Source organism: Pristiophorus japonicus, unplaced genomic scaffold (assembly GCF_044704955.1).
Source record: "Pristiophorus japonicus isolate sPriJap1 unplaced genomic scaffold, sPriJap1.hap1 HAP1_SCAFFOLD_215, whole genome shotgun sequence".
In the NCBI taxonomy this organism is placed as follows: domain Eukaryota; kingdom Metazoa; phylum Chordata; class Chondrichthyes; family Pristiophoridae; genus Pristiophorus; species Pristiophorus japonicus.
Window position 1 is genome coordinate 1,158,029 of NW_027251854.1, and position 14,214 is coordinate 1,172,242.

Here is a 14,214-nt window from a genome sequence, read left to right on the forward strand (position 1 = left end):
GGACACAAGTTTAAGAGGAGGAATAGGCCAGATATTGGGCGGTTCCTGTCCCAGAGAGCAGTGCGCCTCAGGAATGCAGTGCAGCCTCGTGTGGTGGGTATCGACTCTCTGCCTGCAATAGGGAGCTGAACCAGTTCCTGACGGGCAGAAGCATATCATCATCATCATCATAGGCAGTCCCTCGGAATCGAGGAAGACTTGCTTCCACGCTAAAAGTGAACAGTTCAATATGGGAATTACAGACTCTGTCACAGGTGGGACAGACAGTCGTTGAGGGAAAGAGTGGGTGGGATTGGTTTGCTGCATGTTCCTTCCGCTGCCTGCGCTTGTTTTCTGCATGCTCAGCGCCCTCTCGGTTGGACTTCCTCCACTTAGGGTGGTCTATGGTCAGGGACTCTCAGGTGTTGGTGGTGATGTTGCGCTTTATTAAGGAGGTTTTGAGGATGTCCTTATAACGTTTCCTCTGCCCACCTGGGGCTCGCTTGCCATGTAGGAGTTCCGAGTAGAGCGCTTGCTTTGGGAGTCTCGTGTCGGGCATGCAAACAATGTGGCCCGCCCAGCGGAGCTGGTCGAGTGTGGTCAATGCTTCGATGCTGGGGATGTTGGACTGGTCAAGGACGCTAACGTTGGTGCGTCTGTCCTCCCAGGGGATTTGCAGGATCTTGCCAAGTCATTGTCGGTGGTATTTCTGGGGCAGAATCACATCATCATCGAATCATAGAAATGTATGGCACAGAAGGAGGCCATTCGACCCATATAGAAGGTAAGTGTCTTTAGAGAGAACTCTTGGTCCATGTGATCTGCGTGGTTTTGATCGCCTGAAGGGGTTGGAGAGCAATTTTACAGAATATTTGTTCCCTTATTGGCCCTGAATAATTTATTTTTATTTGTCTCTCCCAGGAGATGATATAGCTGTGTGGGTGGGGGTGGTGACGTGGAGGGGGGGGGCGTGTTTAGTCCTGATGCTGTGGCCATGATGAGTGTGGGGAAGGCCCGATGGACCAGCTGGTCTTTTACCTGACCGTCATTCCCAGGTCTCAGGTTAGATAGAAACATAGAAAATAGGTGCAGGAGCAGGCCATTCGGCCCTTCGAGCCTGCACTGCCATTCAATATGATCATGGATGATCATGCAACTTCAGTACCCCATTCCTGCTTTCTCCCCATACACCCTGATCCCTTTAGCCGCGAGGGCCACATCTAACTCCCTTTTGAATATATCTAACGAACTGGCCCAACAACTCTCTGTGGTAGAGAATTCCACAGGTTCACAGCTCTCCTGGTTCCTACGTGGGCACCAGAACTATTGTTGAGACACAAATGTGTCTCAAAGATAGCTTTCAAAAGTGACACTGCTGACATCATTCAAAAAGATGGCATATTCTGACATCAAACTCCTCTTTAAAAAGGAACGAAACCTTCAGTATCCGTCACATACGTCAAAATCAATCGACCACCTCAAAAAAGCTCACCTCATTTAAAGAGCATGTTCTCTTTGAGATATCCCCAAGAGGTTGGAATACGCAGGGGAGGAAGTGGTGGCTGCAGTTACAGAGAGCCTCAGTCAGGCCCCATCCAAAGCACTGTGTTCAGTTCTGGGCTCTGGCCCTCAGGGAAAGATATACCAGCTTGGATAGGGAGCAGCGGAGATTCACCAGAATGATATCTATGTCTCCGCAAGATCCTACAAATCCCCTGGGAGGACAGACACACCAACATCAGTGTCCTCGTTCAGGCTAACATCCCCAGCATTGATGCACTGACCACACTCGATCAGTTTCACTGGGCAGGCCACATGGTTTGCATGCCAGACACGAGACTCCCAAAGCAAGCGCTCTACTCAGAACTCATCCACGACAAACGAGCCAAAGGTGGGCAGAACAAACATTAAAAGGACATCCTCCAAGCCTCCCTGATAAAATGCAACATCCCCACTGACACCTGGGAGTCCCTGGCCAAAGACTGCCCTCAGTGGAGGAAGAGCATCCGGGAGGGTGCTGAGCACCTCGAGTCTCGTCGCCGAGAGCATGCAGAAAACAAGCGCAGGCAGCGGAAAGAGCGTGCGGCAAACAAGACTCCCCACCCACCCTTTCCTTCAACGACTATCTGTCCCACCTGTGACAGAAACTGTGGTTCTCGTATTGGACTGTACAGCCACCTAAGGATTCATGCTAACAGTGGAAGTCTTGCTCGATTCCGAGGGACAGCCTGCATGATGATGAAGTTTTAAGTTCTGAGGACAGGTTGCATAAGCTAGCCTTGAGGTTAGAAGGTTGAGGGGTGATTGTATTCAGACCTCTAACATGATAAAGGGATTCAATGGGATAGATGGAGAGAACTATCTCCTCTGGTGGGAAAATCCAGAACATGGGACATTCATCTTAAAATCAGAGCTGGGACATTTAGGAGTGAAATCGGGAAGCACTTCTTCACACAAAGGGCCATGGGAATCTGGAACTCTCTCCCACAAAAGGCTGTGGATGCTGGGGGGTCAATTGGACTTTTCAAGATTGAGATCAATAGATTTTTATTGAGGAAGTGTATTAAGGTATAGGGAGAAAAGCTGAGTAAATGGAGTGCGCAATCTGTCCTCATAATGTAACCCTTTAGGCTCAGCATGATTCTGGTGAACCTGTGTTACACGCCCTCCAAGGTCAATATATCATTCCTAAGATTCGGTAGTCAAACTCCTAGAAGTCCATATATATAGGTAACATCCATTGGCACCCCCTTATCTACCATGTTAGTGACCTCTTCAAAAAATCTAACTCTGTCGTTGGGAAAATGCTGGAGTCCATTATTAAGGAAGCAGTAGCGGGACATTTGGAAAAGCACAATTCAATCAAGCAGAGTCAGAATGGTTTTATGAAAGGGAAATCATGTTTGACAAATTTGCTGGAGTTCTTTGAGGATGTAACGAGCAGGGTGGATAAGGGAAAACCAGTGGATGTGGTGTATTTGGATTTCCAGCAGGCATTCGATAAGGTGCCACCGAAGAGGTTACTGTACAAGATAAAAGCTCATGGGGTTGGGTAATATATTAGCATGAATAGAGGATTGGCTAACTAACAGAAAACAGAGTCGAGATAAATGGGTTATTTTTCGGTTGGCAAACAGTGACTAGTGGGGTACCACAGGGATCAGTGCTGGGTCCTCAACTACGTACAATCTATATTAATGACTTGGATGAAGGGAACGAGTGTAATTTAGCCAAGTTTGCAGATGATACAAAGATGGGTGGGAAAGCAAATTGTGAGGAGGACACAAACAATCTACAAAGGGATATAGACAGGCTAAGTGAGTGGACAAAAATTTGGCAGATGGAGTATAATGTGAGGAAATGTGAGGTTATCCACTTTAGCAGAAATAATGGAAAAGCAAATTATAATTTAAATGGAGAAAAATTGCAAAGTGCTGCAGTACAGAGGGACCTGGGGGTCCTTGTGCATGAACCACAAAAAGTTAGTATGCGGGTACAGCAAGTAATCAGGAAGGCAAATGGAATGTTGGCTTTATTGCAAGGGGGATAGAGTATGAAAGCAGAGAAGTCCTGCTACAATTGTACAGGGTATTGGTGAGGCCACTCCTGGAGTACTGCGTACAGTTTTGGTCTCCGTATTTAAGGAAGGATATACTTACATTGGAGGTTGTTCAGAGAAGGTTCACTACGTTGATTCCGGAGAAGAGGGGGTTGACTTATGAGGATAGGTTGAGTAGGTTGGGCCTATACACATTGGAGTTCAGAAGAATGAGAGCTGATCTTATTGAAACTTATAAGATAATGAGGGGACTCGACAAGGTGCCGCCCATTTAAAAGTGAGATGAGGAGAAATTTCTTCTCTCAGAGGGTTGTAACTGCCCCAGAGAGCTGTGGAGGCTGGGTCACTGATTATACTTATGGCGGAGATAGACAGATTTTTGAGCGATAAGGGAATAAAAGGTTATGGGGAGCAGGCAGGGAAGTGGAGCTGAGTCCATGATCAGATCAGCCATGATCTTATTGAATGGTGGAGCAGGCTCGAGGGGCCAAATGGCCGATTCTTGCTCCTATTTCTTATGTTCTTATGTTCAAAATTTGGTTTCACTCTTAAATATTGGAGTGACATTTATAATTTTCCAATCTAAAGGTGCAATTTTCCAATCAAGAGATATTTGGGAAATTATGACCAATGCATATGCTATTTCTTTACTTATTTCTTTTCAACACAGTTGGGTGAAAACCATCTGATCCTGGAGATTTGTCTTCCTTAAGTCCCATTATTTTGTCCATTACCATCTAATCCTGATATTATACCCTCTTCCTCTACTGTGAAGGCACCCCTCTGTTACTTTTTAATAGGTCTCGCAATCAACTGGATTTCCATTTTCCTTGCATTTGTGTAAGTCTTTTCTTTTAGCTTGATACACTCTCTTACATTGTTTGCTGACCATGTCTGCTCTACTAAACAAGTGGGGCTTTTATCTTTTCGAGATTTTATATTGTACCAAATACGCCTTTGAAAACTTTGCATTGTTTGTCTATACTAGAGGCTTTCCAGAGCTTGTAGAACCATACTCTCAATTTCAGGAGAGAAGGGGAGAAACTGGGGATTGGGGAGTGGAGAAATGGTGAACCAGTTAATGACTGTGTAGTTACTGGTCTGAAATTAGCTCCATTATAAGAACATAAGAAATAGGAGCAGGAGTAGGCCATTCGGCCCCTCGAGCCTGCTCCGCCGTTCAATAAGATCATGGCTGATCTGATTATTGACTCAGCTCCACTTTCCTGCCCGCTCCCCATAACCTTTTATTCCCTTCTCGCTCAAAAATCTGTCTATCTCCATCTTAAATATATTCAATGACCAGCCCCCACAGCTCTCTGGGGCAGAGAATTCCATAGATTTACAGCCCTCTGAGAGAAGAAATTCCTCCTCATCTCAGTTTTAAATGGGCGGCCCCTTATTCTAAGACTATGTCCCCTAGTTTTAGTTTCCCCTATGATTGGAAATATCCTCCCTGCATCCACCTTGTTGAGCTCCCTCATTATCTTATACGTTTCAATGAGATCGCCTCTCATTCTTCTGAACTCCAATGAATATAGGCCCAACCTACTCAACCTATCTTCATAAGTCAACACCCTCATCTCTTATACTGTTGGACCCACTAATCCCGCCAGCTCTTACTGATGGGACCGAACCTGCTCCCCCAGTGTGAAGGGGATGGCATTGGTGGGTTATTTGACGCCCCACTTACGCTGGTGATCCAGCCATTGCCAGCTTGGGTAGGATCCTGAGATGGGGCGGCTGGAGCACACACCTGCTTCAGGTGACATAACCGACAGGACCCCGATGACAGGATCCCGATGGATCATGCGCCTTGCACACTCAGCCCATTTGTACCCAGCATTGAGAGGCCGAACCAGTCGCTCATCAAAAAGACCGGGCAGCATCTCATCTGTGGGTTGGAGGGGAAAGGTGTGTTCCTTCTGGGCAGATGAAAACCTCCCCCCCACAGCCCCCCAACACCCCCGCGTGCCGCCACACTTGCCGCATGATCCCACTGTCCCCACAACGTTAGCCCTGGCTCAGTGGGTAACACTCTCGCCTCTGAGTCAGACTGTCATGGGTTCAAGTCCCACTCAGAGACATGAGCACATAATCCAGGCTGACACTCCCAGTGCAGTGCTGGGGGAGTGCTGCACTGTCGGAGGTACCGTCTGCCCTCTCGGGTGGATGCACAACATTCCATGGCACTATTCGAAGAAGAGCAGGGGGCGTTTTCTCCAGTATCCTCAATATTTAACCCTCAACTAACAATTAAAACAGATTATCTGTTCATTATCACATTGCTGTTTGTGGGTGCTTGCTGTGCGCAAATTGGCTGCCAACTTTCTCACATTGCAACAGTGACTACACTCCAAAAGTACTTCATTGGCTGCAAAGTACATTGTGACGTCCTGAGGTCATGAAAGGCGCTATAGAAATGCAAGTCTTTATTTTTTCCCGAGGTTCTGAACCTGAGTTTGGGAGCCGGCCGATTTCTTGTTCTCCCAGAACAAGAACAACTACTTATATTTTTATAGCTCCTTTAAGGTAGTAAAATGCTCAAAGCGCTTCACACAAGCATTAGAAAATAAAATTTGACACCGAAGCCACATAAGGAGATATTAGGGCAGGTCTAAGAAGTAGGGTCTAAGGAGCGATTTAAAGCAGGAAAGAGGCAGCGAGGTGGAGAGGTTTAGGGGATTTACAAACTTCCTCCTCAACACCCGTCTATTCAACACCTCCCGATCTAGACCACCCAATCTACACCCCCGAACTACACCTCCCCGAGCTACACCCCCCCGATCTACAACCCCCGCGATCTACACCCACCGATCTACACAACCCCCGAACTACACCCCACCCCCGATCTACATCCTCCCGATCTACACCTCCACCCCCCGATCTACACCCCCCCAAATCTACACCCCCCCGATCTACACCCCCCCAAATCTACAACTCTCCCGATCTACACCCCCCCAAATCTACACCCCCCGATCAACACCCCCCCCGATCTACACCCCCCAAATCTACACACCCCGATCTACTCCCCCACTGATCTACACCCCCCCCCAATCTAAACCCCCCGATCTACAGCCCCCTGGATCTACACACCCCGATCTACACCCCCGATCTACACCCCCCGATCTACTCCCCCACTGATCTACACCCCCCCAATCTACACCACCCCCTATCTACACCCCCCCGATCTACAACCCCCAGATCTACACCCCCCTAGATCCACACCCCCCCGATCTACTCCCCCACCGATCTATACCCCCCAATCTTCACCCCCCGATCTACACCACCCTCGATCTACACTCCCCCGAGCTACACCCGCCGATCTACTCCCCCACCGATCTACACCCCCAAATTTACACCCACGATCTACAACCCCCCCGAGCTACACCCCCCGATCTACTCCCCCACTGATCTCCTTCCCCACCGATCTACACCCCCCCAATCTACACCCCCCGATCTACACCCCCTCGATCTACACCCCCCCCCCAGCTACACCCCCCGATCTACTCCCCCACCGATCTACACCCCCAAATCTACACACCGATCTACAACCCCCCCCGAGCTACAACCCCCGATCTACTCCCCCACTGATCTACACCATCCCATCTACACCACCCCGAGCTACACCCCCCGATCTACACCCCCCCATCTACACCACCCTGATTTACACTCCCCCATCTACACCATCCCGATCTACACCCCCCCATCTACACCACCCCGATCTACACCCTCCCCAATCTACACCCCGCGATTTACACCCCCCCGATTTACACCCGCCCCGATTTACACCCCCCACCCGATTTACCCCCCCCGATTTTCACCACCCAATCTACACCCCCCCCCGATTTACACCCCACCGATCTACAAACTCCCCCAATTTACACCACCCGATTTACACCCCCCCCGAACTACACCCACCCCCCTGATCTACACCCCCCCAGATCTACACCCGCCCCGATCTACACCCCCCCCGATCTACAACACCCCAATCTATACCCACCTGATCTACACCCCCGATCGACACCCCCCCCGATCGACACCTCCCCCCCGATCGACACACCCACCAATCGACACCCCCCCGATCTACAGACACCCCAGATCTACACCCCCCCGATCTACAGCCCCCCCAGTTCGACACCCACCCCGATCTACACCCCCCGATCTACAGCCCCCCCAGATCTACAACCCCCCGATCTACAGCCCCCCCAGATCTGCACCACTCCCGATCTACACCCCTCCCGATCTACAGCCCCCCCCGATCTACACCCCCCCCCCGGTCTACACCCCCCCGATCTAAACCCCCCACCTGATCTACACTCCCCCGATCTACACCCACCCGATCTACACCCCTCCGAACCGCCCCGATCTACATCCCCCCTCGATCTACACACCACCGATTTAAAGCGCCCCCGATATACACCCCCCCCCGATCTACACCTCCCCTGATCTACCACACCCCGAAATACACCCACCTGATCTCCATCCCCGATCGACACACCCCCCCCGATCGACACACCCCCGATCGACAACCCCCCCGTGCGACACCCCCCCCAGATCTACACCCCCGCAGATCTACACCGTCCGATCTACAGCCCCCCAGATCTACACCCCCCCGATCTACACCCCCCGATCTACACCCTCCCCAATCTACACCCCCCGATTTACACCGCCCCGATTTACACCCCCCCCGATTTACACCCACGACCCGATTTACACCCCCTCCCCGATTTTCACCCCCCGATCTACACCCTCCCCGATTTACACCCCACCGATCTACAAACTCCCCCAATCTACACCACCCGATTTACACCCCCCCGAACTACACCCACCCCACTGATCTACACCCGCCAGATCTACACCCGCCCGATCTACACCCCCCCCGATCTACAACACCCCGATCTACACCCACCTGATCTACACCCCCGATCGACACACCCCCCGATCGACACCTCCCCCCCGATCGACAAACCCACCAATCGACTCCCCCCCGATCTACAGCCCCCCCAGATCTACACCCCCCCCGATCTACAGCCCCGCCAGTTCTACACCCACACCGATCTACACCCCCCGATCTCCAGCCCCCCCAGATCTACACCCCCCCCCCAATCTACAGCCCACCCAGATCTGCACCACTCCCGATCTACACCCCTCCCGATCTACAGCCCCCCCCGATCTACACCCCCCCCCCCAGGTCTACACCATCCCCGATCTACACCCCCCCCCCGATCTACACGCCACCGATTTACACCGCCCCCGATATACACCCCCCCGATCTACACCTCCCCCGATCTACAACACCCCGAAATACACCCACCCGATCTCCATCCCCGATCGACATCCCCCCCGATCAACACCCCCCCGATCGACACCCCCCCAGATCTACACCCCCGCAGATTTACACCGCCCGATCTACAGCCTCCCAGATCTACACCCCCGCCGATCTACACCCCCCCAGATCTATAAACCCCCCATCTACACCACTCCCAATCTACAACCCCCCCGATCAGCACCCCCCCGATTTACACCCCCCGATCTACACCCCCCCAGATCTACACCACCCCCGAGCTACACCCCCGCAGATCTACACCCCACCAGATCTACACCACCCCGATCTACACCCACCCCGGTTCTACACCCCGCCAGATCTACACCCCACCAGATCTACACCCCCCGGATCTACACCCCCCAGATCTAGAGCTCCCCAGATCTACACCACCCCCGATCTACACCCCCCCCGATCTACACCCACACCCAGGTCTACACCACCCCCAGATCTACACCCCCCCGATCTACACCCCCCTGTCTACACCCCCTCGATCCACACCCCCCCGATCTACACCCCCCTGTCTACACCCCCTCGATCCACACCCCCCCGATCTACAACCCCCAGATCTACACCCCCCCCAGATCTACACACCCCAATCTACACCCCCCCCTGATCTACACCCCCCCAGATCTACACCCCCCTGATCTACACACCCCCAGCTCTACACCCCCCCAGAACTACAACCCCCATCTACAGTCCCCCCGATCTACACCCCCCCGATCTACACCCCCCCGATCTACACCCCCCAGATCTACACCCCTCCAGATCTACATCCCCCGATCTACACACCCCCCAGCTACACCCACCCTGATCTACATCCCCCCTGAACTACAACCCCACCAGATCTACACCCCACCGATCTACAACCCCCCCAGATCTACACCCTCTGATCTACAACCCCCCCAGATCTACACCCCCCGATCTACACCCCCCGATCTACCCCCCCGATCTACACTACCCCGATCAACACCCCCTCCAGATCTACACCACACCGATCTACACCCCCCTGATCTACACCCCCGATCTACACCCCCCCGATCTACAACCCCCGATCTACACACCCCTCGATCTACACCCCCCCAGATCAACACCCTCCCCGATCTACACCCCCCCGATCTACACCCCCCACAGATCTACACCCCCGATCTACCCCCCCAGATCTACACCCCCCCGATCTACACCCCCCCCCGATCTACACCGTCCCCGATCTACACCCCCCGATCTACACCCCCCCGATCTACACCCCCGTGATCTACACACCCCGATCTACACCACCTCGATCTACACACACCCGATATACACCCCCCCGATCTACACCCACCCCCAGATCTACATCCCCTCTGATCCAAAGCCCCCCCAGATCTACACCCACCCCGATCTACACCCCCCAGATCTACACCCCCCCAGATCTACACACCCCCAGATCTACACCCCCCCCGATCTACACTCCCCCGATCTACACCCCCCCGTTCTACACCTCCCCCGATCTACACCCCCCAATCTACAACGCCCCCAGATCTACACCCCCCGATCTACACCCCCCCATCTACAACCCTTCAGATCTACACCCCCCCCGATCTACACCCCGCCCAGATCTAGACCCCACCGATCTACAACCCCCAGATCTACACCCCCCCAGATCTACACACCCCCAGATCTACACCCCCCCCGATCTACACTCCCCCGATCTACACCCCCCCGTTCTACACCCCCCCCCGATCTACACCCCCCAATCTACAACGCCCCCAGATCTACACCCCCCGATCTACACCCCCCCATCTACAACCCTTCAGATCTACACCCCCCCCGATCTACACCCCGCCCAGATCTAGACCCCACCGATCTACAACCCCCCAGATCTACACCCCCACGATCTACACTCCTGATCTACACCCCCCTGATCTACATCCCTCCCCCGATCTACACCCCCCGATCTACACCCCCCCACGATCTACACCCCCCCACGATCTACACCCCCCCAATCAACACCCCCCTGATCTACACCCTCCCCGATCTACAACCCCCAACGATCTACACCCCCCCTGATCTACACCCCCCCCTATCTACACCCTCCCACCGATCTACACCTCCCCAATCTACACCCCGCCGATCTGCACCCCCACCGGTCTACACACCCACCGGTCTGCAGCCCCACCCCGATCTACACCCCCCAATCTACATCCCCGAACTACAACCCACCGATCTACACCCTCCCGATCTACACCCCCCGATCTACACGCCCCCCGAACAACACCACCACCAGATCTACACCCCACCAATCTACAACCCTCCAGATCTACACCCCCCCGATCTACACCCACCCCAGATCTACACCCCTTCCCCGATCTATACCCCCCGATCTACACCCCCCGCGATCTATACCCCCCCCGATCTACACCCCCCTGATCTACACCCCCGCCGATCTACACCCCCGATCTACAACCCCCCTATCTACACACTCCCGCTGATCTACACCCCCCCTGATCTACACCCGCCCGATCTACACCCCCCGAACTACACCCCTCCGATCTACACTCTCCCGATCTACACCCCCCCGATCTACAACCCCCCGATCTACACCCCCCGATCTACACCCCCCGATCTACAACCCCCCGATCTACACCCACACCGATCTACATACTCCCCGATCTACAGCCCCCGATCTACAACCCCCCGATCTACACCCTCCCCGATCTACAACCCCCCGATCTACAACCACCCGATCTACATTCCCCCCGATCTACAACCCCCCGATCTACACCCCCGTGATCTACACCCCCCCGATCTACGTAGCCCCCAATCTAACCCCCCCGATCTACACCCCATCCCCCCAATCTAAACCCCCCCGCCGATCTACAACCCCCAGATCTACACCCACCGATCTACACACCGCCCATCTACACTCCCCCCGAACTACACCCCCCGATCTACAGCCCCCCCAGATCTACACCCCACCGATCAACCCCCCGATCAACCCCCCGATCTACAACCCAGCAGATCTACACCCCCCGATCTCCCCCCCCACATCTACACCCCCCCGATCTACACCCCTCCGATCTACACCCCCACCGATCTACACTCTCGCGATCTACACCCCCCCACCCCCCGATCTACACACCCCCGATCTACACCCCCCCCAGATCTACAGCCCCCCGATCTACAGCCCCCCCAGATTTACATCCCCTCCCCGATCTACACCCCCACCCAGATCTACATCCCCCCAGATCTACACCCCCTCCCCGATCTACACACGCCCCAGATCTACACCCCCCGATCTACACCCCCCCAGATCTACACACACCCCGATCTACACCCCCCGATCTACACCCCCCAACGATCTACACCCCGCCCCTATTTACACCCTCCCGCCGATATACACCCCACCAATCTACACCCCGCCGATCTACACCCCCACCGGTCTGCAGCCCCACCCCGATCTACACCCCCCAATCTACACCCCCGAACTACAACCCCCCGATCTACACCCTCCCGATCTACACCCCCCCGATCTACACCCCCCCGAATTACACCTCCCCCCAGATCTACACCCCACCGATCTACAACCCCACAGATCTACACCCCCCCCGATCTACAACCCCCCGATCTACACCCCCACCGATCTACACCCCCCCTGAACTACACCCGCCCGATCTACATCCCCGGAATTACACCCGCCCGATCTACACCCTCCCGATCTACACCCCCCCCGATCTACAACCCCCCGATCTACACCCCCCGATCTACAAACCCCCGATCTACACCCAACCCGATCTACATACTCCCCGATCTACAGCCCCCGATCTCCAACCCCCCGATCTACACCCTCCCCGATCTACAACGCCCCCGATCTACAACCACCCGATCTACACCCTACCCGAACTACAACCCCCCCGATCTACAACCACCCGATCTACATTCCCCCCGATCTACAACCCCCCGATCTACACCCCCCTGATCAACATCCCCCGATCTACAGCCCCCCCAGATCTACACCCCACCGATCAACCCCCCGATCAACCCCCCGATCTACACCCCCCCCAGATCTACACCCCCCGATCTCCGCCCCCCCACATCTACACCCCCCCGATCTACACCCCTCTGATCTACACCCCCACCGATGTACACTCCCCCGATCTACACCCCCCCACCCCCCGATCTGCACAACCCCGATCTGCACACCCCCCAGATCTACAGCCCCCCGATCTACAGCCCCCCCAGATTTACACTTCCCCCGATCTACACCCCCGCAGATCTACACCCCCCAGATCTACAACCTCCCCAGATCTACACACCCCCCCAGATCTACATCCCATCCCCGATCTACTCTCCCACCCAGATCTCCACCCCCCCAGATCTACACCCCCTTCCCGATCTACACACGCCCCCGATCTACACCTCCCGATCTACACCCCCTCGATCTACACCCCCCCAGATCTACAACCCCCCGATCTACACCCCCCGATCTACACCCCCCAGATCTACACCACCTCCCCGATCTACACACCCCCCAGATCTGCACCCCCCCGATCTCCCCCCCCCACATTTACACACCCCCGATCTTCACCCCCCCGATCTACACCCCCACCGATCTATACACCCCGATCTACACCCCCCCCGATCTACACCCCCCTGACCTACACCCCCGATCTACACCGCCCCGATCTCCCCCCCCGATCTACACACCCCTCGATCTACACCCCCCCAGATCTACACCCTTCCCGATCTACACCCCCCCCATCTACACCCCCCCCACCCCTTTCTACACCCTCCCGCCGATCTACACCCTCCCGAGCTACACCCCCCCAGATCTACACCCATCCCGATCTACACTCTCCCGCCGATCTACACCCCCCCGATCTTTCCCCCCTCGATCTACAACCCCCCAGGTCTACACACCCCCAATCTCCACCCCCACCCGATCTACAACCCCCCAGATCTACACCCCCCTGATCTACACACCCCCCGATCTACACCCCCCCAGATCTACACCCCCCATCTACAGCCCCCCCGATCTACACCCCCCCGATCTACACACCACGATCTACCCCCCCCTGATCTACACCCCCCCGATCTACACACCCCCAGATCTACACCCCACCGATCTACACCCCCCCAGATCTACACCCTCTGATCTACAACCCCCCCAGATCTACACCCCCCGATCTACACCCCCCGATCTACCCCCCCTGATCAACACCACCCCGATCTACACCCCCTCCAGATCTACACCCCACCAATCTACACCCCCCTGATCTACACCCCCGATCTACACCCCCCCGATCTACAACCCCCGATCTACACACCCCTCGATCTACACCCCCCCAGATCAACACCCTCCCCGATCTAC